The 6,345-nt window shown below is 35.7% G+C and overlaps 2 non-coding genes across 2 annotated transcripts; both read right to left on the bottom strand.

Moving 5' to 3' along the window:
• Nucleotides 1-3,446: 3,446 nt before the first annotated feature.
• Nucleotides 3,447-3,520, bottom strand: TRNAW-CCA (transfer RNA tryptophan (anticodon CCA)). Its single transcript has one exon. It is a non-coding gene; the product is annotated as a tRNA-Trp (tRNA).
• A 165-nt stretch (nucleotides 3,521-3,685) lies between these two features.
• On the bottom strand, nucleotides 3,686-3,759 carry TRNAP-UGG (transfer RNA proline (anticodon UGG)). The gene has a single exon. It is a non-coding gene; the product is annotated as a tRNA-Pro (tRNA).
• Nucleotides 3,760-6,345: the final 2,586 nt, after the last annotated feature.

Below are 6,345 nucleotides of genomic sequence, written 5' to 3'. Positions count from 1 at the left end.
ACTGTTTTTCGGCGAGATGTCAGGAATTGTTTGTGCCCCGTTCCTAGTAATAATATGTATATTCTGAAGAAGGCTACTTGACATTTTTTTTTTTTTCAAAAAAAAATTGGAGTGGTGTGACTATGCCAGGCCTCTTAATCCCAGATTATAAATGCCATGTAATGCATCAATAGTTTTTGATTCTATTGTACCTAATAGAATCGAATTCTATTAGATAATAGGCAAGGAAGAAAATAAATGGCAAGGAATAAATGAAAGTAACAAATGATTCTAGGAGGGATTGCTCGTCTTACTAATCTTCCACACAAGAAAAGGAATTTTTCACCCTTTTCCTGTGTGGAAATAATAATGATTCTTGATCCTGTTCGTTAAAGATTACGATTTTCTTTTCCAGGACTATTATAACCTCTTTCTTTAGATTCATAAGCAGTAGTGGACAAACAAAAAAAAAGGGGGGGGCGGGGGGAATCACTCATTGAGCAAATAGAACTTCTTCAATGAACTTATAAAAAAAAAAAAGCAAATTTTCGCTGTGATGAGATAATCAATAAGGATTTGGATATGTGCAAAAATCCAAGATTTTCACTTTTTTTTTTTCACCACACTCGGGCATTAAATTAAGTGTCTTTTGCTTGAAATTTTATTTATGGAGTATGGTTCATTTCCATACTAATTGGAATTGATTTGAAGAATGTCTCATCTGTAGAAATCCATATTGTGTCATCCATAAAATCGATTGATTCCTTCTTTCTTCTTGCTTCGGAAGAGTCCGTCCATACTATAGAGGAACAGATACTATGACAATCAAGGGATTAAATTCTTCAAAAACATCATTAGAAACAAAGGAATGGGGTGGTTTTAAACATCGGATCGAAGCAAAGGATCCGTTTTGTCATTTCTACGAATCAAATATTCTTCTTATGTTGACTGAATGAATTTCCAACCTTTATGTTATGAAATGGATCAAAGTCTCGCTGGAAGAGTAAGAACTCAACAGGACCTTACCCCTCTTTGTTTTGTCTGATTCGAGGGGTAAGGTCCTGTTGAGTTCTTACTTTTTCATGTCCACAATCCGGTTCTCATCCGATCACTATAGGGATGAGCCCAATCCGGAGTATGAACCGTAAAAGAAAATACCTATTGAACCAATCACAGGAATACCAGTTACAGTACCTATCAGCCAAAGAGGAATCCTTCCAGTAGTATCGGCCATTTACCCCGCTTCCCTCCACATTTCATCAAGTGGTCATGCTAGAGACATAAACAGTCATGGATAATTATGAGGATGATATCCTTCCGAATGGGATAAGAGAATTCCTACTATTCTCTTTCTTTCTCTCAATTGAAGAAATAATTGGAAAATAAAACAGCAAGTACAAAAATGAGTAATAACCCCCAGTAGAGGCTGGTACGATTCAATTCAACATTTTGTTCGTTCGGGTTTGATTGTGTCGTAGCTCTATAATTCAGATTAGGTTTATCGTTGGATGAACTGCATTGCTGATATTGACCCCAAAAAAGAAACGGTAGGTACAGCCAGTCCGTGAACGGCCAACCAGCGCACTGTAAAAATTGGATAGGTTCGATCTATGGTCATTGAGGCCTCCTAAAAGGATCTACTAAATTCATCGAGTTGTTCCAAAGGGTCAAAACGGCCAGTTATTAATGGAATCCCCTGTCGGCTCTCTGTGAAATACTCGTTTGGCCGAGGGCTTCCAAACACATCATAAGCTAAACCCGTGCTGACGAATAACCAACCCGCAATGAATAGGGAAGGTATAGTAATACTATGAATAACCCAGTATCGAATACTGGTGATAATATCAGCAAAAGAACGTTCTCCCGTGCTTCCAGACATGCTGAGCTCCACATATTCTTGTACAGTCAAAGGGGGATCGATTCCTTGAAAGATGGGATCAGTAAATGGAAAACTACTGATATTTCATCTTTGTGAGATCGTCAATATTGTACCGAAGGTGTATTTAGAGTATACCGAATCAGTATAGCTATCCTTCCTCTGACACAGCAACGCAGTTTCAATCAGTATCGAAAAGAAATGGTACATAATTCCCCTTTTCCTTTCTTGTTACTTGTCTATGCGGAACCGCGTGTCATTCAATCAAAAATTGATCAAATTTCTGTAGTATAGGGTTTCAAGTATTGGCTTTGGACTAGAAACTGAAGTTCTTAGTAAAGTTTGAGTCAACGGGTTCTAGTTCTAATAATTAATGAACGAGATTATCATATTCCACACAATTCAATTAGATGCAAAATATAGAAATCCCCTCTCATGGTTGTAGAAAAGATATTTTTCTTTTTTTCTAATCCTTTCATTTCAAGTAATTGGTTGGTTCTACAGTAGTAGATAGTATTCGATGAAAGAAAGAGAAGAAACAATAAATAGTTTGAACAATCAATATTCGTGATGCAACCATTACTGGATTAGATCCAAAGGTTCCTTCTTGACCTAGCTACAAGGATGGAACTCCATGATATGGAAAGACAGACTGTGGAACCTAAAAGGATAATAGGAATTGATAAATTGAAAAAGAAAAGAAATAAATGGTCAAAATGGAAATTCTTTTGAAATCCAATTCTTTTATTCTATAGTTATTCAAAGATAATTTCATTTTTGAATGAAGTTACACGACACAGTTCTTCTGACTATTACTTTACTCACGAGTTGCTCAATGAATCTGTTGATTTGAAATCCCGACATTGGTAGATGTCACAGATGATAAATCAATCTTTTTTTTTTTTTCTACCTCTGCTACTCTATCTTTGTCAGTGCCGTCTATAATGACTGATGAATCAAGAACTTTCAATTGGAACTGATTCTGTCAATTGGTATTTTTTCTGATCATCACATCTCGCAAAAATTGAAACTTAGGTAAGTGCTTTATAAACATATGTAAAAAAAAAAGAACGTATCTCATTTAGCTCCTTCATGCCCACTATAACTAGTTATTTCGGTTTTCTACTAGCTGCTTCAACTATAACCCCAGCTCTATTGATTGGTCTGAGCAAGATACGACTTATTTGAAATTAATTGAATGAATAATTCATCAAAATAAATAGTTCTGTGAGATTTCAGGTATTCGATAGTTCCTTCCCGCGTTAATTACCAATTCTTGATCATTGAGATTCATGGGTGATTCGGAGTAATATTTAGGGATAGATATTACCTCTATTTTTACCCTTTCCAACAAATTGAAATGATTGAAGTTTTTCTATTTGGAATCGTCTTAGGTCTAATTCCTATTACTTTGGCCGGATTATTCGTAACTGCATATTTACAATACAGACGCGGAGATCAGTTGGACCTTTGATTGAGTAACATCTCTTTTTTGATTGACCTCCTTCTTAAGCTGCAGGAGGTCAAATTCAGGTTGCAGTTCAAGTTAGTAAAGTTATTTTATTGTGATTCAACATTACAAAAACAGAATCACGCTCTGTAGGATTTGAACCTACGACATCGGGTTTTGGAGACCCACGTTCTACCGAACTGAACTAAGAGCGCTTTCTTATGACAGGAGATACAACTGTAAAGAAAGGGATTCTTTTTGTACCCCCAATACACCTTGCATGCATGTAGTATCATAAAATGCAAAATTATGTCCAGTCCAGTCCAATTTGAATCGATCTCAACTGATCCCTCGTTACTGCCCATAGGAGAAGTAATAGGTAGGGATGACAGGATTTGAACCCGTGACATTTTGTACCCAAAACAAACGCGCTACCAAGCTGCGCTACATCCCTTTCAATTGTTGTACAGTTTCATTGTAGGGAATCCTTGTCTTGTTTTCCACATCGTTATTTCCTAATATCTAGAGACAATTTCTCTTGCCATTTCTTCTTTTTGATTTCATATAATCAAAGAATTATATACATATGAAACCTAACGTATAAAAAAATGAATATTTATCGGTAATGCTCAGTAAGAAAGGGTCATCTTTTTCTGTTTTAGGGACAAGTAGATCTAATCCACCGGATTATTGTACATATTCATTTTCATTTTAGTTCGGGATTAGGGATTTCGTGTACAAATACAAGTGATCTTTAGCTACAGATACATCTGATCATATATGTATTCCAATAAAGAAGGAGGATTTTCAATGCGAGATATAAAAACATATCTCTCCGTGGCACCTGTGCTAACTACGCTATGGTTCGGGTCTTTAGCAGGTCTATTGATAGAGATCAATCGTTTATTCCCAGATGCGTTGACATTCCCCTTTTTTTCATTCTAGTTATTGACATGGGAAGGGGTGAAGAAGATTAGAGATACAACAAATTCTCTGTGACTAATCCACCCTTTTGAATTTTTTTTTTAAGTTGTTTAGGAAGGAAAGAGAAAGAAAAGTGGATTAAACCTCAGCGAAACTCGGGCTCAGCATAGAATTAATAGAGGGAGAACAGAAATAGAAATGTGGGTCTAGGACAGGCTGTTCAAGAGCATACAAGATAGTAAATGAAATACTGACTGGGATTAGAAATAATGGATAGTTAGAAATAATTGTATTACTTATTATTACTCTATTGATTGCAGCGAAATCTTTCATAATTGGATTTCGAGTTATCAGTTAGCAACTTCTATTTATTTTTCCTTCTTTTCGTATTCTTCGATTCAGATCGAAAATAGAAGAGTGGAGGGAATCCAAAATCCAAAGGAGGTTCATGGCCAAGGGTAAAGATGTCAGAATAAGAGTTATTTTGGAATGTACCAGTTGTGTCCGAAATGATTTAAATAAGGAATCGCGGGGCATTTCCAGATATATTACTCAAAAGAATCGACACAATACGCCTAGTCGATTGGACTTGAGAAAATTCTGTCCTTATTGTTACAAGCATACGATTCATGGGGAGATAAAGAAATAGATCGAACAGAATAGAATGTCTGTTCCACCCTTCCAAGGAACAGGACAAAATTACATATAGATAGATATATAAAATATAAACAAATCAAGTACTATTACTATTTCGGTCGGATCCGAAACCGAAATGAATGAAGAAATAAGATTTTAGAGATAAGGAATAAATCATGGATAAATCCAAGCGACCCTTTCGTAAATCCAAGCGATCTTTTCGTAGGCGTTTGCCCCCAATTGGATCGGGGGATCGAATTGATTATAGAAATATGAGTTTAATTAGTCGATTTATTAGTGAACAAGGAAAAATATTATCTAGACGAGTGAATAGATTGACCTTGAAACAACAACGATTAATTACTATTGCTATAAAACAAGCTCGTATTTTATCTTCGTTACCTTTTCTTAATAATGAGAAACAATTTGAAAGAACCGAGTCGACCCCTAGAACTGCTGGTCCTAAAACCAGAAATAAATAGGCCTACTTCTCAATTGAATCAAAACTCTAATTGGAATTCAAACTCAGATTGAGGTTTTGTTCGAAAAAGCCGAGATACTTGATTGTCGCGTCGTAAGAAAAAAAAAAAAAGAATGAATGGGGAAGAAAAAATATTTTTTTTTATTGAAAAGTGTTCGTTCATTTCTAATATTTATCATATTCATTTCTACTCTACCTTCCCGGAGTTCATTCTCCGGGGAACTCCGTTTAAATCATTTCGGTGAATTCGTTCCAGTCGCCTTATTTGATAATCTCATTTGAAATCATGTAAATGCAATTCCTATTTGATATAGCTATTTGTGCAAGTATTTTACGATTAAGAAGCAACTGCCTCTTGTACAGATCGTGCATTAATCGACTATAACTATAGGATACCCCATTTTCACGAGTTACTGCATTTATCCGAGTGATCCACAAACGACGAAAATCTCTCTTTTGCCTGCATCTATCCCGATGACTGGAAACCAAAGCTCTCATTTTCTGTTGAGTAGTAGTTCGAGTAAGTCTTGAATGAGCCCCTCGAAAGGTTGATGCAAATAAACGAATTTTTGTTCGACGTCTCCGAGCTATATATCCCCGCCTAACTCTGGTCATTGAATCAAATGAAACCTTGATGAATAACTAATTGATTTCTTTTCTTTCAGTCATTCTTTTCCCCTCCCCTAGTTTATTAGTAACAAAACGGATTCTTCCGATGTATAAAATAAAAATTCCAATGGCTTTTGCTACTATGACCTTCCCAACCACGATTTTTGATTTCTTCCAGGCATTTCACCTCGGAATAAGAAATTGTACCGATATTAGATATAAAATATCTAGTAAATAGGTAGTAATAAATAGAGAAAAATGGAGAAATAAATAAATAGTGGCTTCCATCGTTTCTATGATTACTTCTTAAACGGTGAGGTCCTCTCTATACACCGGAGCTCCTTCCCCCATTTAATCAATGTTATTAGTAACTTGTACAGTTCACACTCT

Source organism: Tasmannia lanceolata, unplaced genomic scaffold (genome assembly GCF_043159265.1).
Source record: "Tasmannia lanceolata isolate RefF3 unplaced genomic scaffold, GAP_Taslan_0.1 ptg001288l, whole genome shotgun sequence".
Taxonomy (NCBI): Eukaryota; Viridiplantae; Streptophyta; class Magnoliopsida; order Canellales; family Winteraceae; genus Tasmannia; species Tasmannia lanceolata.
Note: the sequence above shows the minus strand (reverse complement) of the source record. Positions and strands in the feature narration are given on the sequence as shown.